The sequence below is a fragment of the Taeniopygia guttata genome, chromosome 13 (genome assembly GCF_048771995.1).
Source record: "Taeniopygia guttata chromosome 13, bTaeGut7.mat, whole genome shotgun sequence".
In the NCBI taxonomy this organism is placed as follows: Eukaryota; Metazoa; Chordata; class Aves; order Passeriformes; family Estrildidae; genus Taeniopygia; species Taeniopygia guttata.
The window spans coordinates 2881963-2897610 of NC_133038.1; the positions used below are offsets into that span (position 1 = coordinate 2881963).

General features: G+C 40.0%; 1 protein-coding gene and 1 long non-coding RNA gene across 4 annotated transcripts in view; one reads left to right on the forward strand and one right to left on the reverse strand.

Annotated features, from left to right (window-relative positions):
- Positions 1 to 15648, forward strand: part of SPOCK1 (SPARC (osteonectin), cwcv and kazal like domains proteoglycan 1) — a 267252-nt gene that overhangs the window by 178984 nt on the left and 72620 nt on the right. The window lies entirely within an intron of this gene.
- LOC140685001 (uncharacterized) lies at positions 24 to 1137 on the reverse strand. 2 transcript variants are annotated; one of them, XR_012058075.1, is made up of 3 exons: positions 815 to 1137; positions 171 to 414; positions 24 to 103 (listed from the first exon to the last, which is right to left on the reverse strand). It is a non-coding gene; the product is annotated as an uncharacterized lncRNA (long non-coding RNA). The 2 variants fall into 2 exon arrangements; XR_012058074.1 differs by having other exon boundaries at positions 29 to 92.

Here is a 15648-nt window from a genome sequence, read left to right on the forward strand (position 1 = left end):
GAGATCACACACCTACAGCCCACCTACAACACACCTACAGCACACCTACAGCAGCCAGGTGAGATCACACCCACAGCACACCCACAGCACACCTACAGCACACCTACAGCAGCCAGGTGAGCTCACACCCACAGCACACCTACAGCACCTACAGCACATCTACAGCACACCTACAGCACACCCACAGCACACCTACAGCACACCTACAGCAGCCAGGTGAGCTCACACACCCACAGCACACACCTACAGCAGCCAGGTGAGCTCACACACCTACAGCACACACCTACAGCAGCCAGGTGAGCTCACACCCACAGCACACCCACAGCACACCCACAGCACACCCACAGCACACCTACAGCACACCTACAGCACACCTACAGCAGCCAGGTGAGCTCACACACCCACAGCACACACCTACAGCAGCCAGGTGAGCTCACACCCACAGCACACCCACAGCACACCCACAGCACACCCACAGCACACCTACAGCAGCCAGGTGAGCTCACACCCACAGCACACCCACAGCACACCCACAGCACACCTACAGCAGCCAGGTGAGCTCACACACCTACAGCACACCTACAGCACACCTACAGCAGCCAGGTGAGCTCACACCTACAGCACACCCACAGCACACCCACAGCACACCTACAGCACACCTACAGCAGCCAGGTGAGATCACACCCACAGCACACCCACAGCACACCCACAGCACACCCACAGCACACCCACAGCACACCTACAGCACACCTACAGCAGCCAGGTGAGCTCACACACCTACAGCACACACCTACAGCACACCTACAGCACACACCTACAGCAGCCAGGTGAGCTCACACACCTATAGCACACACCTACAGCAGCCAGGTGAGCTCACACCCACAGCACACCCACAGCACACACCCCCAGCACCCAGGTGAGCTCTGCCTGCAGCCACAACTCCTGCAGCCACACTCATCTGGGCTGTGGGGTGAAGATGAAATGCCTCTTGTCGTCAGGCAGTATTAAATTACACTCTTCGTTAATGTAGGAATATTTTATCATGTAAAAAGTGCTGATCAAATTTAGGCTTTTCCATATTTGACAAACAGCAAATCAGAAGCCAAACCACAGTCTTGTGATTTTCCTGATTCATGTTTCTCTAAATGGCCTCTTTTCTTAATGAAGTAGAACAGTTTTAATATTGATGATGCAACTGAAGAAGTATCATTTGATGAGTTTGGCTTGTTCAGACAAGAGGATTTGGGGATAGTTCTTTTTTTTTTTTTTAAGATTTGGTCTCCAAATCATAAAGTAACTTAGCAGAATCATTCTTCAGTGATATATTTATTTTTAATTGTCTCTTTTTTCCTAGACTGCATGGGTAACATATTACAATTCATTTAGCCCATGGCTTTAATAGGCTTGTGTGCCAGATGCAGCATATATGGTACCATAAAAAATTCCCATAACCCAGTGGGGATAAATTGACTCATTGTTATACTGAAAATACGATCACCTTAGGGCTTAACTCAATAAAAGAAAATGTCTTCACAGCCATTCAGAATCCTAGATCTCCCATTAGCAAATAAAGCCTTCCATGCCTTGGACACACGTCCCAAAAACAGCACTTCAGGCACTGAAAGCCTGTTTTGGAGAATACCCTTGAGGTTTTCTTAAATTCATGTATGCAAAGTAATGTTTAACAACCAGTAAAGCTACCTTTTAAAATCAAAAAATAGCCTTCACAAAAAAAAAAAAAAAACAAACAAAAAACCAAAAAAAAAACCCAAAGAAACAAAAAAACCCAACAAACAAACAGGAAAATAAAGCTATCAGGGAAAAAAAAATCTCTGCTGTGTTGTGACAGCTACATTATTTTCTCAGCTGGGCATCTTGAATTCTTCAGTTATTAATGGACACAAATATTAAAATGCTGCCATGCTTTGGTAATTTCAGCTTCTCTCCTGTTCTGGCTGAAGGATTTGTGTAGCCAGAAGGAGCAAATGAGAGCAGAAACTCTCATCTGTGCACACAGACTGCAGGAAAATGGCCACGTATTGCCTGTTGAGCAAGTCACTCTTTAATTCTCTCTAGGAGTGTGGATTGCAGTAATGTAGCTTTGGTATTTCTGGTTAAGGTGGGCTCATTTTAAAAATTACTTTTTCTCTCTGAACTCTTGAGTCTGTAAGATGTTCTGGAGTAAAAAGATTTCATTCCATGTTCTGTCATGCTGTGCACTCATTTCTGTGCATCTTACCTGCCCCTCTGGTAGCTCCAAATGGTATTTTGGCCTTCTCTATTTCTCACCATAAGATCTAACTGGTTTTCAGCAGACGTACAATGTTTTAAATTCACTATGCTATTGTGATTATGATATAAGCCTGGCAGCTGCAATGAAGATGAAGCATTTCCTGGTGCTGACACATTTGACTATCAGAAACACCTCCTAGAAGTTGCCTGTTTGGGTTTTGGGGTTTTTTTTTCAAAGGAGATATTTTTAAAGATGTATTTATTCTGAAACAACTTTGCTTATTCTTTAGTTATTGTATGTTTTATTATCAGTTGCTCCTGTCCTAGCAAAATTCAATTTTTTTTTTTTTTAGAAGAAGAATTTTGGTAAATTAGCTGAAAATACTTTAGGGAGAGCATTAAAATAAAATAGTATATTTTAGTGTCCTAACAAATAACATTTTTATGATCAGGAATGGTCATGAGTATCTGGTATCTTCTACAAAAAAAAAAAACCCCATACTGCTTCCCTCAAACTCACTGTTGGATTTCACCAGACAATGTGATCCCTTTTTCTTGCCTTCAAGTCATTAAAATCAAAGTTTCTCAGTAATTTTCTTTCACGTGCCAGTGCTGTGCATAAGTGCTAAAGTGGAAATTGATAAGCCCCCTTGTTGGACTGTAGTGTGTGGTGGGTTTTTTATTGTTCTAGCTTTGTTTTCCAGGTGACAAACTAATTCTTCCAAGCACAGGGTTTCTTCAGTTACACCAATAATTCAGCACTTCTGCATGACAAAATGTGAACATGGATGTGGCCTGTATGTACTCAGTCCCTGTACCTTGTTTACAGCAACTGAAAAATTAGTGGGTTTTGAACTTCCAGAATTTGCTTGTATTTCTGGAAAACTTCATAAATTATCACTCTTTCCTGTGAGCTTTGAACCCCTAAGAGGCTAAAGTTTATCAAAGGTTCCACTGGGTTGTTTTTTGGGTTTTTTTTCTAGTTACTGCCTGAAATGCAGGTGTTTTAAAAGGTACACTATCTCTCACATAATAACTTTGTACAAAGAAGTTTCCTAGGTATAACAGCTCTATTTAGTATTGCTGACAATACAATGCTCTTCCATGGGTTATTACTGGCAGATTTTTCAAAGCTCTTGAAAGTACTAATGAATTAAGCTTATGAGGTACGTAAGCCCTGTAAAGAGCTTGATGTAATTAGTTAATGTTTTTGTCAGCAACACATTAAGAAGAACAACTTTGTAGATGTCAGTTTTACAGGAACTTTAATTAAGCTTGTTAATAAAGCAATTACCTGGACATGACGATGACTGTACTTAACTAGTCAGAAAATGAAAATTAGGATGATCTTAAATTACAAAACATACCACCTCAATGACTAATGGTCCCTTCAAAGATGGAAAGGTACATTGGCATAATTATTATGTTTCTAATTAGGTACATTGTTGTTCTGCAAATTTTAATTAAATCATTGTGAACTAATTAAGTCCATAATCATGTCTCTTTCTGTTTGAAAATGTAAAAATCATGTCCTGTTGTCATAACAGTAGGTAATATATTTGATATTAAGGGATGTACAAGAAAAATTTCCAACAATCTTGAAACAGAAGAAAAAAATAATGACCAAAATAATGAGGCACTATTAGTTAATTGTGTGCTAAGTGAAGGCTGCTACATTTAATTAAGAGGGGTCTGTATGCAGAAGCAAAATTAGCAAAGACTTGTTAAAGTGCCTAACTGTTGAGGATTGAGTGCAACGTGGTTTGGTTTTCCATAATCAGACTTTTGGCTGGACCAGCTGTCCGTGAGCCCTGGGGTGCTGTTCCCCAGCTGTGGTTTGCACAGCTTTTCCTCTCTGTCATTTGCCTGAGGGATAACTTGGCCTCTCCTGATGGAAAACAAGGTACTCAGAAAAGGCTCAGCAAGAATTCTTGTGTGCCCACTTAGATAAGAGTTCGGTTAAATTCTCTGCTAACTTTTACCTTTGGTCTGGTTTTGGAAGGGGAAATTAAGGAAGTAAGAGAGGAGGTGGGGGAAAGGAAAGTGAGACATAATAGGATATGATTAAACAATTCCATGGGCAGGAAAATTAAGTCATCCTTATGTATCTGCTTCCTGTATACACTTCAAAGATTGTTGGCGGGAGATACAAGAATAAATTATTTTTTCATATATCTCTTTATGAAAATTGATAGATTTTTTGGGATGTGAACATTCTCAATGAACTTTCTACAGGAAAAAGATTTTGCAGCATTTTAACTACTTCCTTGTTTTAGTAGCAGATTTTCAACATTATCCCTATTTGGTAATAGGGACATTTGACTCCATATGTTGCAGGGGGTCCCTAACTTCAGCAATACTTCTGACACGAGGCTTTTAACACTACTTGACTTTATTCTCCCAAATAACCTCTGGGAAACTCGGAGGACTGTGGGAGAACTAGAGCTGGCCTGATGCTGAGTACCTTTGTAGATCCCCTCCTTTGACTCTGGCACATCTGGCTCCTGCATTCCCACAAGGCAGATGTTACCTCAGCCTGTGCTCTGGGCCACTGGGACTTGAGTTTTGTAATCCAAAAGCTGTGGGAAGCTCTTATTGCATAATCATCTCCTAAATAATAAATTTTGTCTCTCTGAAGGCAAAACAGGCAGAGTTCTGTGCTGCACATCCAGGGCTGCACAGTTTATTTGGCTTGAAGCATGAGGTGAGCAATGTTTTTGATCAAGTACCGTGTATCCTAAAGACATCCTGTTGTTTATATGGTGTTTCTCTCTGCATGGTCTCTAGAAATGACCAGAAAATTGGGAATAAGGTAGATCTGTATTCTTCTGTACCTTGTAATCCATGTCAGCATCTTAAGATAGTTAAATGTAAAGGGCATTTTTGCATATGCTTGAAGAATGGCATTTCTCTTTTGGTCAATTAATATTCTTTTAAAATGGCTTTCTGCCTCCTACAGTCTTGCCAGTGATGCCTCTTAAGGGTGTCTTGGCTACAAATTACCAATCCAGGACAAAGATCTCTGCTTCTCCCTGATTGGGGTAACCTTTGTTAAATTCTGAGGGAGCTGGGAAATACAACTTTTGAACTCTGCTCACATTATCATTCAGTTCTGCAAATTCCTGAGCTTCCTTTCAAATCCCATTTAGTTCTGTGTTGAAGTGAAGAAGCTTTTGCTTTTCACTGGTGTCAGATAGTAAATTCAAAGCCCCAAACAATGCTCTACCAATTTTACATCCTAACCAGGAAAAAAATAGCCCTGCATAACCACTCATCTGTGCACTGCAGCTGCCTCTGTGACAGCTCCCCAGCTAAAGCCCATGAATATATACATGTTTGCAAGGATTTTTACCTGACATAATATGAATTGTGAGAACAGCCAAAATAGAGGTTTCTGCAGTGACTCAACAGATAGAGGGGAAAGCGAAGAGCTCTGGGCAATTTTTACAGAGTAAGGGCTGCTTTGTCATATTGCCAGGTTTGAGATTCTGTGAATTAATGAGAAATTGCTGTGGCCCAGGAGATGATGTTCTTTCAGAGACTGATTGTTGCTATCCCCTTAGTCTTTGGAGGAAGAGTCTTCATGAACACAGCTCTGCAAACACAGACTGGGGAAAAAAAGACGACAAAAAGTGAACAAAGAAAGGGAAAACAACAAAAAAGGCATTTTAATCTCTTAAATAAACATCTTACAAAGAAGATACTGATTATTTTTGTTGGAAACTAGCTGCTTGAAGGTCTGTTAAAGCCATTGGTCAGTGTTGGAAGGAGATGGGCGTTACTTTGGTCCTGCTGAAGCCTGGTGATCCCTTTGCACCTGCATAAAGGCAGGACAGAGAAACATTGGAGGCATTCTGGGAACAGATTAAAATGGATCACAACCTGGTCTTAGTTTTCCTTGCTATAATCTTTTTTAAGAGAGATTACTTAAATTTTTTCACTGCTTTAATTTGTGCTGGGGTTGGTGAGCAAAAGGCCCTGATAGAACCCAAAATTTATCCAAAGTTGTGTGTCTAAGTTTTAGCAACTGTGAGTTAAGCTGATCTAATTGGGGAATGCTGATGTTTATCTCCTTTCTCTAACCTTGCCTACCAGGGAAAAGATATTTTTAGTTTGTTTTTCCATATTCTAACATTTCTCAGTCCACAACAATTTAGCCTTGCACAGACTGGGTTCTTTGTGATTAACATATTGTGTCAGTTTCTAAATCTGTATTTTCTCTTTAATTCCTGAGTCTGTTATTTTGCCATATTAAGGGTTGTCAGAGTTGAATATTTTAATTATCAAGTCAAACTTAAAGACTCTGAAAGAGATTATGATTAACTGTCTCTGTTAGGTGGGTTGCTGCAAGTGGTAACTCTTCCTTCATATTATTTTGGTAACTTGACTATAGAGGAAAAACTGCTTGAAACTCTCTAAAAAATCCTTCTAGCTGCAGTAGCGATGTATAAATACCATGCTGGGAAAGGCACTATGAGAACCTGTGCAGAAAAAAACAGCCTTCAGGTTCCCAGGCCACAGCCTCCATCAGTCAGGGACAGGAGAGGTGAAGCTTCAGGGAACACAAGGCTGCTTCTCTCACATCCAGCTCCCCGAAATTCTGTACAAGCCCATTTTCCCAAATGGCTCTGAAAACACTCAGAGCTCTCTAAAGCAACTCAACGTGCTCATCTTTCAGTGCTGCAGAAGTGCAGGATTTTGGCCTGGTAGTCTTGAGTTTCATCAGTGCTCACACAGCACAATAAGCCCTAAATAAGTTTTAAAATAAGGAGTTTACTCTTTTGGCAGTTTAATGCAGTTTTTTTTTATTGTGTTCATTTAAATTGTCTGGACTTCATTGACAGTGTTCATTTACATGTATCTTCCTTAAATAGATTAGACTCATGTTTACCCACTAGGTGTATCTAGAACATAATTAAACCTGCTCCATGATAATGCAGCTCCTCATATTTTCATGTCAGTTGTTACAAAAACACCAAAAAAAAAAACCTGAGGAAGGGACTGGAAAGATGTGTGTGGGGCTGAGTCATACATGTCTAAAATATCTTGGCCAAGGTATCCACAAACAACAATATTTTGGGATTTTGTTATGAAATTGTTATGGCAATTTCTAGCATACTGAAATAATTTTAATATAGATTTCTGTTTCCTTCTGGTTTTGGTGTTTTTGGTTTGGTGGGGTTTTTGTTTCTTTGAAGGGTGGGAAATGACCCATTCACTTTATTTACATAGCAAGGGTTAATGCTGAAGAAGGGCAGCTTCTTGCAGAGAGCTTGGTCCCCATGCTTTTCTGATTTGCCCACGTATGATTTATTCAGAAGGATGTTTAGAATGTCACTGATTTTTCCCCTTCCTGTTTATGAACTTCTGCAGTGTTGAAGAAAATGTTTTTATTTAGGCACCCAGGTAAGTATTGCCAGTAATTAGAAGTCTGAATAAGTAACATTCCCGCTGCTGGCTGCTCATTATTCAAAAATCTCAGAAAAACAATGTTTTTCTAGGGAATGAGTTTAAGTATATGTGCTGAAGTCTTACTGAATTAAATAAGACTGAATCTTATTAGCATCTTGAAAAATGCATTTCTGTGCCTGTTTTAGGCTGGAAGATGTAGGCCTGTCAGCTGTATTTTGCACAGTAAATGAACATCTTGTTTTGAACATCAGTTCTCTAGATTTTCCAAAAGTTTGTGTTTTTTCCAAGTGTTGGTTATTTTGTGGCTGAATTTTTTTTTTTTTTTTTTTTTTTGGTGGGTAGAGGTGTATTTTTAATTCTCATTACATTTTATTAGATTTATAAAAAGTATTTGTTTATGAAACATATCACCAGCAATGACTTGCTTGGGTGCATTACCCCAGAGCAGGGAGGAGCACTAGATGTTGTTTAAATAAAAGCAAAATTTGGAGATTTTTCTTTTCACGTGTGTGGAAGGAGCCAGCCCTGAGTTACAGAAGACAATGTCCTTATTAATAAGCCTCTACAGTAAAATTACAGCAGGAGCACAGGGAGAAAGGAGCAGCAGTGAGTCAACTGTGACTTGTGTACTTGGAGTTACTGTGTCAGTAATGATGGATGTAGAAACAACAAAATTTGACCTGTCAGGTTATGCTTCTGAGGTTAGAAGCCTTAAGGCATTTGTAATTGGCTTCTGCCAGTATTTTTATGTAGGTGGTTTGGAAAATTAGATTATTTCAATGATAAAGCTGGTTTGCAATTTTAGAATTTAAAAGAAATGATGAGAAACTCAAAGGGACTGAAGTCATAAGGCTTGTTCTTTGTAAGCTGCCTGTTATCCCTGTATAATAGAGCAGGCAGAGGAGTAGTTTTCAGATGAGATGTTCACAGTGTGTAGAATATGAGTTATTCTAAATGATTTTGTGGGGCATAATTCTTAAACAGTGTGTGGGAGGTGCAATGCACATAGTTTCCATTACACACATAAATCTCATTATTATCTTCTTCATATTCTACATTATGCTTAAATGTGCCCCTGTAGTATAACAGGACTAGAAAACACTTCTTGGGGTTGACATTACTCAGTGATTTGTCACTGTGGCATGAAGTGCTTAAGTGAACACATTTCTCATAGCTGAAAAAATCTGTGCAGTGTAAATCCACAACTAAAGTGGGTTTTAAATAGCTGTGCACAAAGTAATTTTATCATATTATATATGTTCAGTTGGTGTTAGGAAGAGATCACATTGATATTATACACATAATATTGAGGAGATATTGTGATAGTTGTTGCAAGTAGAATGATGTGCATATTTTCCAGTGAAAGCATTTTATAGTATAATGTCTGTCTGAGCTCCTAGAGTTTTCATCAAAATAAGTATTCTGAATTTAAGGCAAAATTCAGAGAGAAACGTCTCTTCACCCTCAAAATATGTGTGCCCTGGGCTGGAAATCAGCTGAGAACCTGCCCAGTGATAACTTGCATGTTGGCATTTCTTCCCGAGGAGATAGGGAGTGGGTTTGGGGATGTTGGGGGGTGGGGGTGGTGGGCTGTGTATTTGGTTTGGTTTGGTTTGGTGGGATTTTGTGAGAGTGAAGTGGTGGAGGTGGGACAGAGTGCTCCAAATCATCAGAGCATGGAGTCATCCAGATTACCTCTTGGTTAGCCCTGTGAGGATTGGACCATTTCCTTTGTGTTTTCCTTCAACGGCTGTTCAAATCCTCTTTTCCATTTTCCCCTCCCTTTACCTCATGTACTGAAAAGAGTTTACTCATTCCAAGAAAAGGAAATGGCAGGAGGGAGTTTTGGTTGTGGAGGGGACCTGGGAGCATTGCAGAGGATATCTGATGGTCTTAGGAGAGGATCTGTGGGAAGGAGAAAAACCAATGCTGACAATTCTGTTGAAGGGAAAGACATAGGGATTAATTTCTATGAATCCATAGAAAAATTGGACTCCATTTCACCGTTTGCAGAAAACCTTGCACAAACTGGGCCTGTGCCCAGTCTCTGGCAATTAGATGACACAAGTGGAATTTTTTGATTCACTGAGGGTTTTCATCCCAGAGGTAATACTACACAAAACAGAAGCAGAGAGCTCAACTAGTTGCATTCCCTTCATCCAGGATATTTTCATCATAATTAGAGGAGAGCAGAGAAGAGAATTTAAAATACATGTAGTCATACTTTTTAATTTTTGTTTCCACCTGCTGTGGATTGTTCTCCAATTATCTATATTCTTATTTTACCCATTTTAATGTGTTACAGATAGAAATAAGTATGTAATCCTTAATGTGATCCTTCTAGTTTGATGTAATGCAATCTTAGTATAAGCAGTTTCTGCTGCAAATATACTTTTATAATTTTTCCTAGGAGAAAAAAAAGTGTATGTTTTTTCATATGTGTTTCAGAGTGGCAGATATTGTCTTATTAATGCAAGTTATGCCTTCATTGTTGTTACCTTTACAAACTGAGAAAAGAACATGAAGTGGGTCATTTTGGGTCTAGCTGGCTATACTCACTTTTTCTTGCAGGAGATCTTGATGAAAAGGTAGGGAAATAAAGGAGAGATGGAAGTTTCCAAGTTCAGGTTTCAGCAGTGCTGGTTGTGAAAGCTCAGTATGAGAATTTCTGCAGCTGGATAGAGCAGATCTATCAAAAGAGTTATGGTAACCTGGACTGTCTGATGGAAAACCCCAACTTTTTAAAAATTATTGAGATGCTGGAAAGAAAGGACCAAAATGTCTTTTAAAGAAAAGTTTCTTTAGGTAGCACAGGCAGGGTAAGGAGCCTCTAGAAAGTTCAGCAATTGCATGGGGATGGTGATGGCTTTCTTCAGTGAGTGACGTAGCCACAGCCCTGTGTTCATCTGCATTGCATGGTGAAAATGAGCTTTAAAATGTAAGACATTATTAATAGAATAGCAGAGGCTTTTAGAGGGGAGATGGCAAAGTTATTCAAGCTGTCTCTTCCAATTCTGTGTAGGATAGAAAAGACAGGAAACCCTCATAGGATGCAGCTCTAATCTGGGTTTCTGCCCAGCCTGGCAGAGTTAACCCTGCAGGACCTCTGCAAATAGTTCTCATGTCCTGGGGCAGTACATGGCAGCAGCACACAAATTCTCCCTGCTGGATTGTCTCTCCTGCAAATTATATCCACCCCTGCCTGAGCTCTTGGGGGTGAGCTGAAACTGCTAATGGGGCTCAGTCAGCAGGGGAATATTTTTGTCCTATTCTTGCATGTCTGTCTGCAGCTGTGCACCACATGGTTCTTGAAATTTGCCTGCAGTCTTAATATCTTATGTTGAGACACACAATTCCTTTTCGTGCAGACATGTAATCATACCGTGTAATGCATCTTGTCTGCCACCATGTACTATTTGGGTTTAGGTGAATCTGTTGGGGGTTCTTTTTTCTCTTTTGTACACAGGCTAACTGTTGGGTTAGTCTCAGCTGACTGGGGAGGTGGAATCTGGCTTTTTTTAGTAATTTAGTAGCTGTCCTTCTCCCAGATGTAATAAAGCACATCTTTCTCACACCTCCCTGGCTTAGAATGACACAGCATAATGTCTGTAAACACCTGGTTTGGCTGTAAATGTGCTGGAGTAGCTCTCTCTCCATCCAGCTTAAGATAAAGATCAGATTTGAAGATTTGAAGCCCATAGCTGGACTTCCAGTAGCAGATCTAAACAAAATTACATCCTTGAAGCAGCCTCCCAGTGAGTGTGCAGTACTCAGAACCTTGAATTTAGGCAGGTGCAGGTGCCACGTGCTTTGGTGTGAGAGGATATCCAAAGTTGGAGAAGATCTTTATATTTTTTATAGCCAATGGCTGCACATGGAAGTGAGAGACCCCACCAGTGAAATAAATAGAATATCAAAAGAAAAAGTTAAAACTGTTTGTGTCCCAGCATATTTCAAATCTCAGATAAGTGTATAATCACTTATTTAGTTTCTCAAGCCAACTGTGTCCTCAAACCTGCAGTCATATTTTGATATGTGTACTGTGCTTCCACCTTTTGGGTAAGACTCAGTGCATAAATAACTTGCAAGACTTCATGACACAGATCATGATCAATAGCCAGTACTTGGGTTTTGTGGGCCACTTTTTGATTTTGACCTAACTGTAATCGACTTATAAATGGAAGTTCACAAATAAAACTGGCATGAATTGTTGCTGCTTCTTTTAGCTGCCTCTCTAAAAGTAACAAATACAGTTAATCAATGGGATTAATTATCTGTGGAAATGACATCATTACCAGGCAAAAGCAACACCAGACTATCTCCACATTTCAAGCAGAATATCTAAAGATGTAAAATTGAAATCTGCAGAAAATACAAAATAATTAATTTCATTCACAGGAGTTCTTACTGGGGACTGTGGATGCACTGTTTGAAAAAAACTGTCTTATTAAATACCAATTAGATTAGATAAAATTTTAAAAGCCTCCCACAGATAAAGTCTTCAACTTGTTAATGGGCTTTTTTTCCTCTTAACTTCAGAATTTCAAGTATTTTCAGGACTCTCTTGCTTTTCATGCCAATGAAAAGCTGCTTGCTAGAAATTCCAGTTCTAAAGTCTCTGTGTTTAACATTCTCAGGACAGATATGTCAGAGGCATCTGCCACCCAGGGGGGGATTGCTGCAACAAACTGTGTGAAGGTAGAAGACATTTACAGATCAGATGTAGTTTAATTTGCTGGGAGACTGAAATGAAAGGCTCGTTCAGCTGCTGTGCTGCACTGGGCTGGGGTTTGAGCTGGTTTGAGCTGGGCACCAAACCTGGGCCCATCTGATCCACAGCATGACCAATTCCTGCTGAAGTTGGTAGCAAAAGGTTTTCAGTTCAAAACAATAAATAAAGAGTAGAAAATGACCCGGATAGAAGAGGAATGCTAGCCTGTATGGAGACCTCTAATTTCAAATCTGAAATCTGTCATCGTAAAGCCTGTATAGAAGGGTTAGTGCCAGAAGCATGTTTTATTGCTTAAATCTATCTTGCACAAGCAACACTAAGCAAGGAAAACCCTTTTGAGTTATATAACTCTTTGATGGGATGCCTTAAGGTCTTTCTTTTTAAGCCAGTAAATTCTAGAGCAGTAATCTAAAGACTGCACTTTTCCTTAAATCTAAAAGCTTTTTCTAAATCCTGTTGTATTTAGTTTGAACACTTATCTGATAGGCCTGATCCCATATTTCCAGACTGAGTGACATCACCTGCAGACACTCAGACTTGCATTTTGACACACATTTTGCCTTCTGTGAGGCAGCTCTCCCAGGTGATGGCACTGGGAGGCAAAGAATGTCACCAGCCAGATCTGAAATGGGGTAAAGAGGAAAAGAGTGAAGGTTTGGGATCCTGCAAGCGGCAGGAGCCTGAGTGGTGGTCGGGGGGTGGCAGCCCTCACACCTTCAGGCAGAGCAGGTTCAGTGTTTTGACCTGCTGGGGGTTGTCAGTGTGACTGATCCAACAGGCTTGAGCCAGTTCCTCTGGCCAGACCCTGGAATTGCCACTTCATCGTGCATCAGAGCTGCACTGGGACTCTGCACCCATCCATGGGGGAAGGCACAAGCAGCCTTTTGGGTTTTGGTGTGCACATTTTGTTTGGTTTTGGTGGGGTATCAGTGCTTGTGCTAAAGCTGTAGATGCTGGTGCTTAACAAAGGGGTCAGGTGGGGACATTTCAGTCTTCAGAGATGTTTGTGTACTTTCTCAGCAGTAATTTTACTTTTAGGAGCTCCTGAATCCAGTCTTGCAGCTTTAAGTGTTCCTGGTGATGCCAAGAGATACGGGCTGCAGGCTGAGGGTAGTTAACTGTTATGTTTTCACTTAGCTGTTTCTTTGGACCATATAGTGTCTATAAAAATAAAAAGAAGCTGTTCCTTGGGAAATGAAAATAGAAAATAAGGCAGGTAAAGATTAATTCAGGGGGCGTTTATGGACCAAGAATGTTGTGACCTCATGTGGTCATACACAGAGATAGCTTCTGCTGTCAAATACAGTGAAATATTTGATAGATATTAGATTGGTAAAATGAATAATATATAAACTGGTGGCTGCAGCAAGAGGTTTGGATTAAGAATACCTGAATATAATCTCCAGTAAACAGCTTCCATCTGGCTAAGAGCTCACAGCATCAAAAAATATAGTAACAGGAGATGTTCTCTTGCCATTATTCAATTAGCTCTGTGCAATTAGCAGGAAAGGCAGTCAGGATTTTTGGGGCACAAAGGCCATTGGTTGGAGCCATGAACTGAGACTCCAGAAGTGCGCAATGCACCACTATGAAGGTAGTGCTCTGATCCCAGGGGTATCTGACATAGATTTGCTCATTGATGGTGCAATATAGGTTGATTAGAAGTTTTTTAGGTTTTTAGTTAGCTTTGTCAGATCACTGCAATAATGAAGTATGAATAATACAGGGCTTTAGATGAGGCAATAGCTGCAATTCAGGAGTGAAGGGTGAAAAACCCTTGTAGATTTACAGGTAAGTGTGAATCATATTTCTACTGTGGTGATAAATTTAGCATTATTATCTAAATTTCAGCTCCTTCTGTTTGTTGATTCCATTTGAAAAGTTTTCAGACCTAAATCATAACTGCAAAATAGTAGGAGATCATTCTGAGCAACATCCAGGCTGATCTGTGCCTAAACAATAGTAATTTTATTGGTTGGAAAAGTGATGTGAGAAGAATTCTTAATTTATGTCTGTGTAGAACATCCCCACAGGCTGATGCAACACAGTATTTGAATGGTGGTCAGCAACAGTTTCCTGATATAAACCTTAAATCTCATTCATTCTGCTTTTCCATTAGTTTAACTTAGAGCCTTTCTTTTCTGTAAGTAGACAGTTACTATAAAGTTGTGGAATTTTTCTTCTTATTATGGCTAATCTAAAAATTTACTTTAGTTTTTGTTATTGTTTCCATTTGCTTTCATGGAAAGCCTTTTTAATTAGGGTTTTTCTTTTGATGTACTATCATAAACTTTTCCATGTGATCTGTGTGAGTGAGCCCACAGCACAGAGTGTGAAAACTTGGACTAAGTCTTATGACTTCCAAAGCACTGAAGCTTATAAACTTCTGTAAAGTGACTTAGAAGAAAACTTTCTTCTTTTACCCACAGTCATCTCCACAGTGATGTGATTAGTGAAACCCAGTTCATCAGTATCTAAACTGTCACCATCTAATTCTTCTTTAGAGAAGACTCTCTGCAACTTCAGCATTGTATCTCCCAGCCTACCTGTAAATTGAGTGACCCACTTACAGCTACCTTTGGAAGAGAATCTGAGATGTGAGCTGGCACTGGAACTCCAGTATTTTCTTCCCCTGTGTAAAAATCCTCAAGACTAAGCATACACTGTGCTTTAAGGGTGGCAGATCACTCTGTGGGATTTATTACTTTGTTAATAGGCTCAAGACATCATCTGTCACTGTAAGGGCTGGGAGCACTGTCTGGGGTTTTCTGTTCATTGTTCTTCTCCGACTCCTTTATTTTGCAGCTTTAGCTTTGGGCTGTATCCTGGGTTTGGGAGAGAATCAGTTGCCACCCAAAGTCTGATATGCTCAAAGCCTTCTGTTTCCTCTGTATCAACAGTCATTTCCCTGCTTCTGCTCAGGTCCAGGAAGCCACTTTTAGAAATTTAAAAAGCTAATCCTTTGACTTCACAGGTTCTTCTGGTTTAAGTTTGTCTGTTTAGTGACTTTAGTTTCACCTCTGCTTGCATGATTTTGGGAAGGTGAAGAGAAAGGAAAGGTACTTTCCTATTCCTTCCTCCCTCTAATCAGCTGGCCCTCCTGATTTTGGGTTTTCTTTTCTCTCCTTGCTTTGAACAGAGCTCTGTATCTGTAAATGGAGTCTGCCTGGGCAGTGCCCCAGCCTCCTCAGAGCTGCACTAAACAACCAGCCACTTCCCTCAGTGTTAAAAATTCACAAAAAATTGTCTCCACTTCTACCGCCACCTCTATT